Here is a 19,628-nt window from a genome sequence, read left to right as displayed (position 1 = left end):
CAATTTTCTAGGTTGGGCCTGTGTTTTGCCCTTTTGGACCCCTTCCCCTCACTCAATCTCTGAGATTCCATTTTCCCTTGCTTCCTAACATCCCTCCCTACTTCCAAAAATTTCCCCAAGAATTTAGAAGCCCCTTATCCCCTTCATTTCGCTTCATTTCGGCAAAATTCCTTGTTTCACACATCGGGGCAAGTTTCACTCAAATGATGTTTCAGAGCAATAAAAGATGAATTTTTCAAAACTGAGAGAGGGTTTTGTCCAAAACATGCCAAAGAAGAAAAACCTCCTTCACTTTTTGCACAGGTGTCATGGTTTTAGACAAATGTCAAAATTACAATCGCCGGATCCAAGGAGGTTGGCCAAGGCACTAAAACGACGGAAAAGGCCCGATCCACTCCAAATTTTGGTCAAAGCCTCTTTGACTGAGCATGGTACTTGATTGGGGACTCCCAGCCCAAATTTCAAGAAATTTGGAGAAAATTTTGTCATTTGTGAATTTTTTGTGCAATTTACAGGTTTTCTCCATTAACGGGTCTCACCCCCGCGCGACCCTTCATCTTGGCAACTCCATTTTGCAAAAACTCAGCATTTCCAGATTTTTCATGAGAAGTTACATATGCTCATCCATGGACAAGAGATTTTATGAAGTTTTGGGCCTCCAGAAGGTCAAAAAACAAGCAAAAAATGACTTTCTGCCACATTTTTGAGTTGCAGAAAGCAGTCTTGGGAGATTGCAATTTTGGAGGGGCAAATGACCACCAGATTCCGAAATTCTAGTTGGGTTGGAAATTAGACTCATAGACCTTTCCAACAAGCCTACTCTTGCTCAATTTGGACACCGGGAAGTTCCCCAAAAGTGGTTCCAAAGGCGCGCGACCCGTCAGACAAACTTTTCCAAATTTCACTGTACAGCTCAGAAAAAACGCAGTTTGACCCTGTTTGACTTTTTGGGGTGGATTATTATCTTATTTGATGTAATTATTGTACTTTATTGACACTTTTACTCTTATGTACCTCTTCTAGAAGATTCATTCATGAAAAAGGTGAAAATTAAGTGAATGAATTGGTTTCCTAGCTTATAGAGGCAAGTCGTTTTGACTGCCTAGTTTGTAGTGCTTAGTTTAGAAGTGGTTGAAACAACTCCTAGGATAGTGAGCTAGACCCATGGAGGCAGGGAAAGAGGTTAGATCATCTATATTATGTACTTTCTTGCTCATTTTCATGGTTGGACTCTTGAGGGATAAGCTATCATTGTATTATTCACTGTATCTCTGCAATTTTTGGCTAAGGAAGACCAGGGTTTTGCAGTCCTTTTTGGGATTCTTGTGGTTACATGTATTGATGGTGTGTTTCTCTATGTACCTGTAAGTGTGTTATGTGAATCATTTCCTTTTTTTTCCTTCTGCACATTAAACAAACGAAGTGTTAAAGTAAGAATTCATGACTGTCATGCTCTGCTTTTAAGTTTGTTTAATTTCAATGTTTTCTACTGTTTAAGGAGAATTCAAAGTTATTGTTTGCTCTCCTTACCTCCTCACCTGTCATTCCAGACCATCCACCTCAATCAAAAGCATCAATATTGTCTCCTACCTCGCCCCAAAGAACCCCCTGCAGAAACTGTGTCCAATCCCCGCACCCAAAATTGCCATCCCCTCAATTTGCCACCAAAAACCCTAAAAACCCCAAATCAACCTTTTTGATCAGTTTACTAGCCTAAAATCATTGTTACCCTATTGGTCATCTCATCCATTGAAGATTTCACCGAGATAGACCGGAGAGAGCCCTCTCCAGCCCCGTAGGGCTAGCTACGAGGCTAAGTGGTTTGATGTTGCCTTGAGGTTTGCCTTTCTCAGCCTGAGGTGAAATTTCAAGCGCTAACAGGTGGTAAGGCCAACCTATATCCCATTCACCCCACTATTTCTAAAATTTGAAATGGTCTACAAAATCTAGGTGCCAACTTAGCACAAGATCCCACTTTTATTGTGTAACACCTTCCTCCCGCATTTACCCATGTTAACCAGTCCATTAGGGTAAATATGTGACAAGAGGCTATTATAATGTGATTCAAATCCCCATGTATAGTTAAGGAAGTGGAACTGACAAAATAAAACCATTTTTACCTTCCACACATGCTCCCGAACCTTCAGGAGCCAACCAACCATTCCAGGTGACCAACCCCTGGGACAACTTGACATTTCATTGATCTAGACCCTAGCTACTCCCATGATAAGCCATGCATGTGACTAAGGCCTTTCAATCACTCATATAGCAAGGCATGCGAGCGACTATGGAATTTCTTAGCTAGTTCTGAGCCAACGAACCTGGATTTTGTGCAACTTTTTCAGTGCTAGGACTCGGGCCACTACCCAAAACTTCATGAAACTTTTAGAAATGATAAATAACAATGGAATAGGACTACTAATGCAATCAGTGGTATGAGTACTTGATCTGACCCCTACTAGCCATGACAGGAATTTCGTCAAACATGTCACCTATATGTAATCTATAGGTCATAACAACATATCTGAGCATATGGGTCTCATACTTATCTAAGATTCATAAAGAAACATTGTTGCTTTATCACAATAGTTGCATTATCATCTATTAGGCCATATATTCACTGTACATTCTTTTGCAAAGCAAAACATGATGAGATCCATACATCAATTTTTTCATAAAACATACTCATAATCAAAATATAACCAATATAAATAACAAGGATATAACATCCATAAGAATCACGTACGAAATGGTATATTTACATATGAAATACCAAGGAGAAAAAGCTCTTATTAATGTATTCTTATTCCAACCAGGTCTAGGACTTCCATGAACCACTCAACCATAGATTGGTTGAACAAAATATTTCTTTCAGCCAATCACCCCCATGCCATATTCCAAGCATGAATGTGGCACTCACAACAAAACCAATCCAAGTTTCCTCAGGATTTACTGCAATATCCACCAAAACAATAGGCCCTAAGAAAGAATGGATGCCAATACATTTCTCCACCTACACCATGAGGAATTTTTTTACCTCCTATTCTCTAGGCGTTATTGTATATCCCACCATTTATCAGTCGAGGATTCCTAGGCCTAATCGAGACTCCACCCTCTAGGTTTTACCGTATATCTTGCCATTCACTAGTCAAGGATTCCTAGGCCTGATCGAGGGCGCACACCTCTAGGATTTACAGTATATCTCGTCATTCATTGGTCGAGGATTCCTAGGCCCACCAAGGTACACAAAATTTGGTTTTACATCAATCCCACCTTCTCTGGTCCAGGGATTCCTAGGCCTTGTGTTCTTCTTAAGAGACCACCTCACTTAGTTTTGAAACCATCCAGAAATCCAACTTAACCAATTAAAAGAGAACCCATCACACCATGGATACCCGACAATGGCAAGGCAAGGCTAAAAATCATTGTCAATACTAGAAAACACCATTCCAATGATAGAAAGAGAACCAAATACTCACATGCATGTACCATGCATGCCAAATCTAGCAAGGAAATCTCACATGCAAATTGATACCTGTAAGTAATCTCATTGTAGTTTCTTGATCCTACTCTTCCTTGCTTTATCTTTTCTTCCCTTTTCCTTCTTTGTACTTCCTTTACTTTCCTTGATACAATTCTAGAGTGCTCCAAGAATGCTCTGTGTCCAAGAGTGTGTGAGAGAGAGAGAATAGAGAGAGCTCCAAAACTGAACTGACAAAAGGTATCAACTGATCCTCAAAATCCTTTTTATTAATGAGGCCTCTATTTTCTTCAATTTTCCATTATTTTCCTTCATTTCCTCCTCACATGCAACCTATGACCTTTCACCTTCATTTTCTCCTAATTTCCATTATTTTCATAAATAAATTGTCAATTAATGCCTCATGGCTTCCAAAAGCCTTTTCCATTGCCTTTCCTAATTTCCTTTAGCCATAATAAACCAAATGAACACCCACACTAGGATGTTTTTCCCAACACTCAGCTTGGAATACGTGTCCCATGACCTTGTTTATTATTTTTCCTTTATTAAATTTATTACATGGCATTTTGACCAGGGTTGTTACACATTGAGCTCTTCCTTGGTTTGATGTGAAGATATACATGCTCTCCCACTTGAAATTCTTTGTGCATTCTCTGTTGATATGCATAACTCTTTTGCTTATTCTAGACTTTCTTCAATTTCTTCCTATATGGAGCACTTCTTTCTCAATTTCCTTCAACAATTATGGCCCAACAACCACCTTATCCACGGGATCATCCTAGCTAATGGGATTGTTACATTTTCTGCGATATAAAATCTCTAAAGGGATCAAATTCAATTATTGTTAATATCCATTGTTGTAGGAAAATTCAACTCAGTGTAGGAATTCTTCCCACCTCTTTGATTGATGCATGACATACATACTCAACATGTCCTCTAAAATTCTATTCACCCTTTAAGTTTTTCCATTAGTCTGAGGATGATATGTTCTACTAAAGGCTAGATGAGTTCCAAAACTAGAAAAAAATGCTTTCCAAAAATTTAAAGTGAACTTGGCATCTTGACCTGAAATGATTTTCTTAGGTATTCCACGCAATTTATATTTCCTTCATGAAAATATAAGTTATGTCAATGGCTTTGTGGATGGAATTGACAACTATAAAGTGAGTTGTCTTACTCAATTTTTCCATTACCACCATAATGGAATCATGTTGCTTAGATGTCCTTGACAATCCTTTGAGGAAGTTCATATATATGACTTCCCACTTCCACTAGGAATTGGGATTGGTTGTAGCAACCCATTGGGTGTTTGCAATAAAATTTAGCTTGTTTCTAATAACCTCGGGTTAAAATTTCATGTAATAAAAGTTAATAAAGTTAAAATAATGTCACTGGTAAGGGACACTTATTCCAAGCTAAATGTTGGGAAAAATATCCTAGTGGGCATCACTTGTTGTGTTTTATGGCTAAGGGAAATTGGCAAAGGAAATGGATAAGGCTTTGGAAAGGAAAAGAGGCATTATTTGGCATTGTATTTATGAAAATAGTGGAAAATAGGACAAAAGGAAGGTGAAAGGTAACAGGTTGCATGTGAGGAGGAAAATGAAGGAAAATAATGGAAAATTGAAGAAAATAGAGACCTCGTTAATAAAAATAAATATGAGCATTAGTTGGGGGCTTTTGGTTTTTGTCAATTCAGTTTTGGAATTAGCTTCAAATAGGAGAGGGAAAGTAAACAAGTAGGGAAAGCAAAGGAAAGGAAAGGAAAGGAAGGCAAGGATAAAGAAACTTCAATGGGAATACTTGCAGGTAACAAATTGCATGTGTAATTTCCTAGCTGGTTTTGACATTAATGGTATGTGCATGTTGGTATATGGTTTTTTTTTGTCGTTGGCATGGATTTTTTCGAGATTCAACAATGGATTTTAGCCTAGCCTTGCCATTTCTGAATAGCCATGGTGTGATGGTTTTGTTCTTGGTTTGAGATTTGGACTCCCAGATGGTTTTGGAATTCGGGGTGAGGTGGTCTTAGGGAAATTCCCAAAGGCCTATGAATCCCTTGACCGGTAATGTTGGGATACATGGTAAAGCCTGACGGTGGAGATAAGAAAATTCCTCAGGGAGTGAAGAAATTCAGAGGCATCCAAGCTCAGTTTGATTTTGTGATCTCAACACCAGTTTAGGTGTGAAAATGGTATGGAGAGGGTGGAGGTGGTTTAACCTTTAGATTCCTTTGGTTGTCTTTTGATTGGTTTATCCCATGAGATCCCACATTCATGCTAGGAATATGGCACGGGGGTGATTGACTGAAGAAAGATATGGTTCAGCCAATCTATGGTCGGGTGGAACGTGGAAGTCCCAAAACGGTAAATATTTTGCTATGTTTAATAAAATCTAAGTTTCTCTTGCTTTTGGTAAGGAAATGTACTAGTTTTTATGTGGATTTAATGGTTGTTCCCTTCTTTTTATTTATCTGGTTATATACTGGTTATAAGCATGGCTATATGGCAGTTCTCGATCATGGCTCTATTCATTTTTTTACTTGTAAATGAATAAATAATAAATGAAAGACCTAATTGATGATATGATAGCTAATGTGAGAAGGTAGAGACCCTTCTTATTAAACCTCAATTAAGTTTTTAGTCCCTTATGTTCAGACTTGCATTCATGACTTTTAGGTTGCATATCTACCAAGTGTTTGAAAAAATGTCAGTCTCGGTTGGGGATGGTCATGTATTTTATGAAATTTGTAAGTTTCATGGATTTCTGGGTAGAGGCTTAACCCTAGCCCTAGAAAGTAGCCTTAATTTCCACAGTCGTTGGCATAACACTAACATAAAAAGGTCATAGTCACATTGATGGAGGTCTATGGGAGCGATTGGAACCCATAGTCACATGGAGGCTTTGGAAAGGGAGTGACTGGGGCTCAAGGTCAGGGAAAAGTGAGTTGTTTTAGGGGTTGGACACCTGGAGGGGTTGGGCTACTCTTGGAGGACTTGTGGCGCCTAAAGGAAGTCAGAAAGGTCTTCAGTTGTCAGCTGCATTTCCTTAATGTCACATAGGAGGTTGAGTCATATCATAGTGACCATCAGCTCATGTTTACCCTGGGCAAGTCGGTGAAAGTGGGTAAATGTGGGAGGAGGCATTACATTGTTGATATTTTAGGTACCCGACAATGTATTCAACAACTTCCTTTTTCATGCCTACGTAATAATATATTTTCTTCATGGATGTTATCATTTTTGAATAACCAATGTGACCTAAATAATTCCTTTTTTGAAACACATCCAAGATCAACTTCTTCAAGTTGCTCATATAACGCACATACTAATCTATCCTTAAATTTCAACATTCCATCATCAATGAACATGTAATTATTACTCAATTGCCCTTCCACCTCCTACTATAAGCAATCTTTCACAAGTTTAAAGTGCTTCTCGTGTACCAATTCTTCCTTGGTCCTTTCTTTGATATCGAATTCATAGATGCTCATGGTTTCCAAGTGAGCCACTTCCAGACTCTTACTAAGTTCATTTGCTACCTTTTTCTCCTTTCCCTTAATGTGCTTTATCTCAAAATCAAATTCATAGATCAAAGCCAACCCTCTATCTTGTATACTATTTAGCTTGGGCTAGTCAAACAAGTATCTCAACCCTCCATGGTCTAACATCAATAAAATCTTCCTCCCAAGCAAGTAATGCCTCCACATTTTCAATGCATGCACTATTGCTACAAGCTCAAATTCATGTCAGTGACCTAATTCTTGTCATGCTCATTTAATTTTATTGACTCATAGCATATCATATGTCCTTCCTTCACTAGGACTCCACCTATTCTTTCCTTACAAGCATCTGTGCAGACCAAGCAGACCTTTTCCAGGTCTATTATCCATAAACTAAGTGCACATGTGAGAAAGTGCTTAAGCCCTTCAAAAATAGTTATGTACTCTAATTTCCATTGAAATTTGAGTATTTTCCTTTACAATAATATGATTGGATGCCCAATATTTGAAAAATATTCAATGAATCACCTGTAATATTTAGCAAATCCCATGAAATATCTAACTTCTGTGACATTTTGAGGAGTGGAAAATTTCGTGATGGCCTTGATATTTTTTGGATCCACTTCCACTCCTTCCCTTGAAACTATATGTCTCAAGTGCTAAATTTGTGATTTAAAGAAATCACATTTGTTGAGCTTAACATAGAGATTGTTCTCTCTCATCAACTACAATGTTGCTTTCAAATGCTCTTCATGCTCTTCTCTAGTTTTTGAGTAAACTAAAATGTCATCTACAAAAACCAATATGAACTTGTACAAATATGGTTGAGTACATTGTTGATCGTACACATGAATGTGGCAGCGGTGTTCATGAATCCAAATGGAACCACCACAAACTCATAGTGTCCATATCTGGTCTTGAAAACCATCTTATAGATGTCTTTATGGTAGCCCAACCTTAAATTTGTTTTCAAGAACACCACAATCCCTCTTAGCTGATTATAGAAGCCATCAATTTTGGGCAACGGGCATTTTTTTCTTCATTATGGATTTACTCAACTGTCAGTAATCAATGCACAATCGTAGTGTGTCATCCTTCTTCTTTACAAATAACACTGGGGCTTCCCAGGGTAACACATTGGGCCTGATATATCCCTTATCCAACATTTATTTCAGTTGTAGCTTTAGATCCAATCGTTATGGCATATTCATGTGATATGGGGCTTTCTAGGCTGAGACTGATCCTGAAAGAAACTCAATGGAGAAAATAATTTCTCTCATGGGTGGCAATATTAGTATTTCCTTTGAAAAAAAATCACTAAACTTCCTTAACATTAGGTTTTCTTCCATTTTGTCCTTGTTTTTTTTTTTTGTCTTTTGGTCACACGTACTACATACAAGGTGCACCCTTTCCTACTACATATTTTCACTTGCAATGTTGAGACTTTCTTGAAAGTGACAAGCTTCCTTATTCCATGTAAAGTCACTTCCTCGCCCTCATCGTTGAGGCACTCCAATGATTTGTTGTAGAAAAAAAATTTCGTGTTCTCAGTTGCTAGCCAATCCATGTTTATTAGAACATGATAAGAGGCCAAAAACAAAAGATTGAGGATGGTTGAAGTGGACATACCGCTTCGTTACAAGGCATGATTCCATCAAATCTATCACATGACTTTTGGTTCTTGTGGCCAACTAGACGAGCCATGATTTCTCATGGGTTTTCTTTTGAAGAGCACAATTCTCTATGACCTTCACGCTAATATAGCTAAAATTAGAACCTGGTTCGATTAAAATCGAGGTTATCTAATGACCATATCTTCCATCTCAATTATTGGAGCTTGATGGTAAGCTTTCCTATTGTCTAATGCATCATAAATTGGTAGCACATTTTGGGCCACATAATTCACCATTTTTTCGTCTTATACATTATACAACCTTGTACCATTTCACTGTTGTTGGGGGTAGTCTCTCCACAGGTGGTTTTCCCCAAATTTCAAACACTACAAAGGCCCTTTCCTAAACCCCTTGGCCTCTTCCTTGCTGGTGTAGTGGGCTAGTCTCTACTGACCGTAGTGAAATTTTGTTGAAACTCACCCTTGGTAGGAGTGGTGAACTTCACATTCCTCCCTCCTTGTTTTTATCCTTATGATTTAGAAACTATTCTTATTTCTCTTTTTCCAGTTTTTTCAGAACTTATCCTTAGGCATGGACTTCTCATTACAATATTTCCCTTTCGAATAGTGTCCCCTAAGGTTCTTGGCTCATCAAATTCAATTCTTAGTGAGCTTGTGGTAGTCCTTTGAGTTACCTTTGAATCTTCACCTTCTCATCTCTGATGTACAAAACATACCTCAACAACTCTAAAAATATGTTAGTGTACTCATCAGCAGTAAGTTTCCCTAGCTTATGATCATGGAATTATTTAACTTTTCTTTCAAAGTACCTCTCAAATAGTTACTTATCATGAAAATATTCTTCAAAATTTCTCCATGAAAACTCCTTCTCTTTGATGCCCTTGACATTTCTCAAATCCTCCCACACTATATCAACCTTACCCTTCAAGTTAAAACTGGCTACTCTAGCTTTCATGCTTTCAAAATAGTAATGGAATCTGAAATATTTCTTCAAGCCTAATAACCAAATTTTTCCCTCTTCTTAATCTATGCATGATAGGTAGGTGGTTTCTCTTTCTTGAAATAATTTTCTAACTCTTACATTGTTGTTGGTGTCTCTTAGTTGAAGCACTAGATATTTTTTCGTGATTGTCTACCCTTGTTTCTGGAGTATTAAGTGGAGTTACTCCTCTCACTACAACTTCACTTTCTTGTCTACGTATTTTCTTGACTTGTTGCCTTCTTCCCTATTAGTTTTCAATCCATGCTATCCTATTTCAGATGGTATTTTCTTAGAATTGTGCCTACCTAGTTAGATGGAAGCAAGATCATGTTGCTTTTTCCATTGTAGATCTAATAATCTCTACAAAATCACTACATTTTCTTTTGCTTAATTTTATTGAGCTCTAACAATTGTTTCATTTCTTTCCTTACAACTTCTCAATTTAGCCCTTAGGCTCCTAAGGGAATCCATCCAATTAGGGGAATTCATCTTTGGCTACTTTCCCATAGAGTCCTCTTCCTAATGATGATATGATTTGGGCATGCTATACTCTACCATTTTGTTTCTCATCCCATATTTCTTACATAAATCTCTCTCTCTCTCTCTCTCATAACCATTAGCTAAGTTAAACACAACTAAATAAATTTACTCTTCACCATGGCATATCTTCAATAAGCATGATGATTTGAAACTAGCTGCCAATTTAAATACCCTATTAGTATGTAGGTTAGAAAACAAATTAACATATTAGTAATATGTCAAGTCAACAATCATGTTAGTTGTAAGTATGAATTCAACACACATGTATATTTAGCAATGAGACTATCAAATTAAATATTGACCCTTTGTGTTTGTGTTCCTCTTCAAGTCCATTGTTGAACCTTTGCTTCATCGTTACTCTATGACAGGGTTCCAAATTTTATTCCCAAAGGTCAATTGTTGAACCTTCTCTTCACCATTACTCAGTGATAAAATTCTAAATTTTATTCCCAAAGGTCCAGTGTTGAACCTTTGCTTCATTGTTACTTTGAGACACAACTCCAAATTTTATTCCAAAGGGTCTAGTGTTGACCTTCACTTCATCATTACACTGTGACAGAGTTCAAAATTTTATTCCCAAAGGTTCAATGTTGAAACTTTTCTTTGACACTACTCTATAACCACCTCCCTTCTATCCCCTTAAGGATTCTCGGGCTAAGGAAGGAGTTACTTTTCATTGAACCCAATCCACAAGGTCTGTTATGAATATGGGCTTACAAAAAGATCTCATATTTGTAAGTCTATGGAATTAAGTCCTCATTTAAAGTTCAATCTAATTAAAAATGGGAACATCAACAAATTAGCCACGTAGTGCCTAATTAGGTCAACTTAATGGGACCGGACAACTAGGTCTGCGTCATGTTCCTTGGTGGCATCACTACCCCTGATGTTAAATGTTAAGAAAGGTGAAGGGGTTATAGGTGGCAAGCAGTAGGTGATGGAAAAGTTACACAATGGAACCATGGCTCGATCAAGAGTTATTGCACCGGTGCACTCATTTGTGTTATATTGTGCAAAGACCACAGTGGTTCCTGATAAGTCGTGGGTGGTGGATAGTGTTCCAACACTCCAACTTCCACCTAGACCCATCCCTCTTCCCTTCCATCTGCGTTGATTGATGTTTCACCACTTCTTCACCCTGATTATTATATTAAGTGTACAAACTATGAATGATGGGCGAAGGTCGATACATGTTCATGCAATACAGTTTTGTTGGGGCATGGTTCCACAGTGCTTGCTCAGTGTCCACCTCACCTACATGTAATAATGTTACATTATTCTACTACCTGTGGATTCCAACAGAGTGGATGCAAATAAGATACGAGCTAGGTTTATAAATTAGAAAGATGACTACCTTTCCTTGCCTAACCATACAAATTATAAATGTGTAATATGTCCCACAACCTAAGGCCCCGAGCCCTTAATCTTTGTGGTTTCATTTAACACAGGGTTGGCCCTAGATCTCGAACTTCTGGGAGTTGTGGCCCCAAGCGATTGATGTAAAATTACCTTTATTTAAGCATGAAACCACTACAGAGAAATAATTAAGGTATGTGTGTGTGTGTGTGTGTGATTCACATCCCTTAGAGATAAATCTGAATGCATATGAATATACAATTTCTCACATTCGACATGAACATAATAAAGAATAACACATTCCAAGTGTGCATTAAGATTCATGAAATTAAAATATATCATTCTAGTGGTAAATATAATAGTGAGCCTCACAGTTCAAGAATTCATTTATATTTATAAACACACAAGATCTTACACCATTGACAATGCAATAAGAATCATCACAATCCATAAGACAATTTGCATAAGTATTTTACACTTATTTGTGTGTTTACATGTGGTTGACAACTTAAGGAGGGACTTTGACTCTCCACCCAACTATAGGGAAGCTACATTGTAATCTCTCTTGCAACTAACCACCCCCGAGCCATATTCAAAATTTGAGGGGACATTTTCTCAAGGAAATTTACACCAAGGCTCAATCTAACACTCAAGAGAAGGGATCCAGTTTCTGGGTGGTTTATCAACTTCTCTCTATAAGTAAGCACCACATTGACTCTCTCTCTCTCTGAGATTGATCATAGGGCTTCACCCAAGGCCCAATTGGGGTAATACTTAGTTCCACGAGACTTAATCCACCATATAGGTGGTTTATCAACTTTGTTTTGAAGGAAAGCACTACATGAGCCTATATCCCACTCTCTAGGTGGTTTATCAACACTTCCAATGTTAGGTCCCTATAATACTAGTTTATCCCTCATATTATTATTGTTGTGCCCCATGGAAGCCCACTATTATTATTGTTGAGCCCTTACATCATCATTTTTATGTAGACGCTAATTATATTTTGGACCCTTTAGACTCCTATATATACCGAGGTCTTGTCATTTGAATCATCCAAGAATTGTTCATTTATGTGCTGTAAAGGGAGGTTTCCCCCTCAAAATGGCTTATTATATAGTCATTGATCTATCTTTTAGTATTTTTCTATGTTATTATCTTCTAGATACATAACATTTGGTATTAGAGCTCTTGATCTTATGGTTTTGTAGCTTCAAACGAGTCATTGTGGAATTTTCCCTATAACTTTTTTATGTGAATTTTCAGACCATGAAATTGCTACCTCGTGGAGGAAAAATATTGATGAACATTTGGTTACAATTTCAAACCATGGTTTGCTATAGTTTCGAATATATTGCCCAAGGAAGTTATGGTTTCCGTATACTCCATAATTTAGGCTCAAACAGGTGTCCCAAGGAAAATATTCATAAATCTCTCTTTGAGCATCATATTTGAATTCCATAAAATGTGACCAAAATCAAATGGAATTTATTTTTTCGAGTAGTATTTTCAAGGCCAAAGGCTGAAACAATAGCTCATGGCATCCCATACAAGTTTGATCTGCTGAACCAATCCATAATCAAGCCATTTGGGGAGATTTGGAATAAATTTATCTTAAATAATCTAATCTCGGTATGACTTGGGGCATTTGAGAAATAAACAAAGAGCTACCTGAAGATACAATTTTAGAGCTTGGGAGGCCAAAATCATAGAAATTGAATAGTTTCAAGGTCAGCCAAATCGACGAGCTCAACGTCAATCTCTTAAAAGGTGTGTATTTTTAAATTTGCTTAAATTTTATTTGAAAAATCAATTTGAAGTTATTCAAAGGTAATATTGAAGAATAGATATCATTAATTGGTTCCAAAATCCCCCCCAAACAAAAAATTTACACACCCATTAAGCCCTCAAAAATCTCTACTATGACACATGAAGAAAAAGAAATGCAACATGATATATCAAAATTACGAGACCAAGTGCAACAAAGAGCAACCAAAGATGAACTCAAACTGATGATGAATGGTTTAAAATAATACATAATAGTGGACATAAAAAGGGATATGGAAGGTTTAAAAGTGGACATGAAATCAAGCATGGAAGGTTTGAAGGAAGGTTTGACAAAGTTACTACAAAAAAGGCTTCTTAGTGGTGACAAGGTATTACATGAAACTCATGATGAGAAAGAAAGTAATGTGAATCATGATTCTAGAGACTCTAACTTTGGGTTGAAGACCAACCATATTCCAAATATAAATATGAGGAAGTTTTATGGCAAGGATTCAATAACATGGGTACTATAGATGGTACAGTGCTTTGATCTACATAATGTGCAACACATACAAAAGTTATGCATTGCATTTCAATTTTTTTAACCCAATAAGTTTGTTAGTATCGATTATTTTATTCTTGTAAATCATTTTTCACTAGGAAAGTTTTATGGAGGAATTGATAGAACATTATGAGAATACAAAGAGAAATACCTTCTTTAGCCAACTGATAAATTTGAAAGAAAATGTTTCAATTAGGGAGCACATTGAGGACTTCCAAAGATTGAATATCAAGGTAACTAATATTCCAGAGGAGCATCTAACTGATGTCTTTATAGGAACTTTAAAGGATAGCATCCAACATGAGGTTTTGGGAACCTAAGTCATTCGAGAATGCATTTAGGGTGGCAAGAAAAATTGAAAGAAATTTTATGGCAACAAGGAGGACTACCACTCACAACTATAAAGATAGAAGTGTTGTCACTCCTAGCCTCCCACGACCTACAAGGTTGACACCACAACAATTGGAGGAAAAAAGATCAAAAGGGATTTGTTATAATTGTGATAGAAAATACATTAAAGATCATAAGTGTACTGAGAAGAAATTATTTTACATAGATTGTGAAGAGGAGGAAGAAAAGGAATAAGAAACATCAAAATAAGAAGATATACACCAAGAAACAAACCTAGGGGTTGAAAAATAAGAAATGAATCCGAACATATCTTGTAATGCATTGGTGGGAATTACCACTCCTAAAACTCTCAAGAGAGAAGGATCTATCAAAAAGAAAAAGGTAATAATGTTGACTGATTCAGGTAGTACCCATAATTTTATTCATTGTAAGATAGCCAAGGATTTGAATTGTTTTCTATAGCTAGCACCAAATTAAGTGTCAAGTGATGGTGGCAAATGGAGGAACTATAAATTTCTAAGGGAAGTGCCATAATATCAATCTAACCATAGGGTAATATGTATTGAATAATTCAATGCTTTATGTTCCAATGGGTGGTGTTGATGTTCTATTAGGAGTCTAATGGTTACAATCTTTGGGGACAATATCTTTTAATTTTCAAGAACTTTTCTTGAAATTTTTATGGGAAGGAAAGGAAATTGATTTAAGGGGTATCGCATGGAAACCTAGGAAGATAACAAGCTTTTGGAGGAGGAATAATGGGGGTTAATTGTACAATTATTCTCATTGGATGTTCAAACATCTAAGTTATCCATTTCTCTATATCTCCAAAGAGTATTTGACAATCATTACAAGGTATTTGAGACTCCCAAAGGCCTCCCACCTATTCACGATCATGATTATGCTATTCACTTGATTTCAGGAGGTGTTCCTCCAAACATCAGACTTTACAAATATCCCTATGCCTAGAAGAGTGAAATTGAATGTATGGTTGCAAAAATGTTATAGGCAGGTACAATTCAACCTACCCAAAGTTATTTCTCTCCTCCCATGGTATTGTTGCATAAGAAGGATGGATCATGGTGTATGTGTCCAGATTACAGAGAGCTCAATAAGCTCAATATTAAAGATAAATTTCTCGTTCCTATCATTGATGAATTGTTGGATGAACTACATGGAGAAATCTATTTCAACAATTTGGATATTTGTTCAAGATATCATCAAATTAGAATTAATATAGAACGCATTCTAAAAAAAACATTCAGAAATCATGAAGGTCATTATGAATTTTTGGTCATGCCTTTTGGCCTTACTAATGCACCTTCCACATTTCAAGGTTTGATGAATTTCACTTTCAAATCCTTCCTTAGAAAATTTGTGTTGGTCTTATTTGATGATATACTAACCGAAAGCAAGTCTTAGAAATATCATGTTCAACATGTTGAGAGGGTGCTCAAAGTATTGGAGGAGAAACAATTGTATGCAAAATCCTCCACATATTTCTTTGGGGTACAAGAAGTGGAATATTTGTGTTATATTTTATCTCATGAGGGTGTTAAGGTATACCCTAAAAAAGTTAAATCCATAAAAGAGTTGAAAATCCCCACAAACATAAGGCATCTTTGAGCATTTCTCAGGTTTACAGGGTATTATCGCAAGTTTGTTAATAATTATGGGAAAATAGTAGCACCACTAACAACATTACTGAAGAAAGATTCATTTTTTTGGACTCCAAAAGCAATTAACACCTTTGAATATCTCAAAGAGGCAATGTGTCAAGATCTGGTCTTAGCTACACCAAACTTCACAAAAACCTTTATTGTAGAATGTGATGCCTCATGAAATGACATTGATGTTGTTTTAATGCAATAAGGGATACCCATTGCTTTTGAAAGTCATCCAATCAAGGGAAAGTATTTACACAAACCTATTTATGAGAAGGAAATGTTGGCAATACTACATGCCCTAAAGAAATGGTGCACTTACCTAATGAGAAGACACTTCAAGGTAAAAACATATCATGATAGTCTTAAATACCTTTTGGAACAAACATCATCTTGAAAAGGGTAGAAAAAATGGGTTACGAAGATGTTGGGTTATGACTTTGAAATAATCTACAAAAAAGGGAAGCAAAATGTTGTTGCAAATGCACTCTCAAGAAGGGATGAGGATGTGGAAGCATTTCTTTGTGACATTTCTATTATCCAACCTGAATGGGTAACTAAAGTAAGGGATAAATGGAAGAATTACGAAGTGGTGTGGACACTCATTCAAAATTACAAGAAGATCTCAGTGCATCTAATACATTTATCTGGAAAAATGATGCACTATGGTACAAAGATCTCTTATATCTATATAATAACTCCCAACTCAAACAAAAGGTTCTTTTGGAATTGCACACCTCCCCTATAGGAGGGCACTCATGGTTTTTAAAAACTTCCCACATGGTCAAGAATGAATTTTTTTGAGATGACCTTAAATATGATATTCATAAGTTTGTGGCAGAAAGTTGAGACAATTAAGAACCCATGTCTTTTACAACCATTACCCATTCCAACTCAACATTCAGAGGAGGTCTCAATGGATTTTATTATAAGTTTACCCAAGTTCGAAGGAAAGAGTGTCATCATGGTGTTTGTTGATAGGCTTAACAAGTATGCACACTTTTTTGCCCTATCTCATCCTTTCAAAGATAGTACAGTTGCTACTAAATTTGTGGAAACAATTCAAAATCTAAATGGAAACCCAAAGATTATTGTAAGTGACAAATATCCCATTTTCACTAGAAATTTTTGGAAAGAAATATTTTCTTGTCTTCACACTCAATTAGCTCATAGTTCATCTTAGCATCCTCAACTTGAAGGGAAAACTGAGATAGTGATAAAATGTTTGGCATGATATCTTCGTTGATTTGTATCTAATAAAAAAACACAATGGGTTAAGTGGTTACCTCTGGTAGAATGGTGGTATAACACTTCCTTCCATACCACAACAAAAATGACCCCATTTATGGTGCTTTAAGGATATCATCCACCTTCCATCACATCGTCTTTAAGAGACAATTCTAAGGTTCAAGATGTGGAATATAACATTGAGCATCAACAACAAGTTATCCAACTCTTAAAGTATAACCTGACTTTGGTGCAGAATCGAATGAAATAACAGGCAGATCAACATTTCAGTGAAAAAGATTTTGATGTGGGTGAATGGGTATTTTTACGGCTACAACCATACAAACAAATGTCCCTCAAGCAAGATAAGAAGGATAATAAATTATAAACCACTTATTATGTCCCTTAAAGGTTTTGCAAAATATTGGTACTATGGCATACAAATTGGAGTTGTTTGCATCTACACAAGTACACCCAATTTTCCATGTTTCATGCTTAAAGAAGGTTATAGGTGACAAGCTCCCAATTCAAACTATATTGAAAAAACTTGAAAAGGAAGAAAAAATTATATTGGATCTTGAAGCAATCATAGAAATAAGAATATGGAAACTACGAAATTGATCAATTTCAAAGTATCTCATTAAGTGGAAGAACTTACCTAGTGAAGATTCCACATGGGAGGATGAGTATTTCATATAGAAGCATCCAAAACTACTTAAGCATTGAGGAATTTTTTTTTTTGAAGGAGAGGGGCATGTTATGTCTCTATAATACTAGTGTATCCCTCATATTATTATTTTTGTGCCCCATAGAAGCACACTATTGTTATTCTTGAGCCCTTACATCATTATTGTTATATAGACCCTAATTATATTTTAACCCTTTAGACTCCTATATTTACCAAGGAGGTATTGTCATTTGAATCATCCAAGAATATTTCATTTATGTGATGTAAAGGGAGGTTTCACCCTCGAAGTGGCTTATTATCTGGTCATTAATCTACCTTTTCTTAAGTTTTTGTGTTATTTTTTATCTGGATACATAAGATCCAACAAGAACCATAGTGGCTCATATTATCTTATCAAGTGGCTTATCAGCCTTACATCAAGCACCTAAGTGGTTTATCAACCTATTTAGCAAGCACCAAGTGGTTTATCAGCTTATATAAAAATAAATTAGTGGTTTATCAACTTACTTAGCAAGAACTAAGTTGTTCAATTCTTCACTAAGCCCCCCCACCAGAAAATTGGGCTTAAACATGCAATTCAAAGCCTCAACCTAGACATAGGGAATACTTCTCAGTCACAAAGCATGAGGTTAAGAATATTTCAGTCAAATTTTGTCTTCTTCGTTATTCCCAACTATCTCTCCTATGTCGAGCATTCTTCTTCACAGGTTCTCTTGACTGATCTATCCCTTGCGTTTTCTCTCTATCTACTCTTCTTAACATTCTGCTATTTGCATGTTTTCTCTATGTTTTTTTTGTTCCATGTGTTGTCTTCTCATGTTTTCGTGTTGAACTTTCTTTTTTCCTTACCAACATGCCATTCTTCTCTTGATCCCTGAGGAAGGGATAGTATGGGCTTTGTCCTTCATACATGCTACCCACTCCAAACTTCATTGTCTATCTATGCAAGCTAGCCAATTCATCAAGTTGTTAGGTAATGGAAATAAACGTGGTCGGTGTGGAATGTTTTTTGATACATCACACGAAACCTCCCCCCGAAGAACTCTGAATCTATGTCCATTCCTTCAGCCATCATCAATTTAATTTATCTTCATAAGTTTTCATAAAATAAATTTGTACAGTAGCATTAACATGGGATGCATCAAAAATCGTTGTTACACCCAACTTGTAGTAGAAATCTTGGAGGATTCATAGCCACTTTACAATACCATAATGGTTATTTTCCAAAATAATAATATCATCAGCATAAAGGATAAGAGTTATGAGTATAGCAGTGAGCATGGGGCCAAAACAACCTGCATCTTCTAAACACTCTTCTAGATTATCAATGCATATACCAAAAAATATAGGGGAAAACCTTGCTTGACTCTAATATTGCATTTAATTACTTTCGACCAACCCTTAGTGGTCCTAAACTTGAAAATAACATTCTCATACAACCTTGTCATAACAACCCTTCACTTGAGAGGAACCATTATCTATTTTGTCTTATTCTATAGTTTTGAGTTAGGAATGGTGACAAAAGGTTTTCTAAAGTCAATGAAATAATAGAAGATATCAATTTTACTATTACAACATTAATTTAGAATGATCCTGAGAGTAATAAGGTGGTTCACAGTTGAATGATATATCCTAAACCCAATTTGACGTTTATGTCTTTTACCATGGATTTCAAGCCATAACCTAATCTTATTTTTCAAAATATCTCCATACAAATTGGCTAAAGTGTGGCTAATTATAATGGTCCTATAATTAGAGTGAATGCTTTTATCCTTAATTTTAAAGATAGGTGCAATGAGTCTATGCATCTAAGGCTTAGGGAAGTCTTACTTCAATGCCAAATTGAAGAGCTTGTGTACGTGAACGATTAGGATA

This window comes from Pinus tabuliformis, chromosome 3_2 (assembly GCF_031772625.1).
Source record: "Pinus tabuliformis cultivar Carrire ecotype Pingquan chromosome 3_2, CPIR1, whole genome shotgun sequence".
In the NCBI taxonomy this organism is placed as follows: domain Eukaryota; kingdom Viridiplantae; phylum Streptophyta; class Pinopsida; order Pinales; family Pinaceae; genus Pinus; species Pinus tabuliformis.
Note: the sequence above shows the minus strand (reverse complement) of the source record.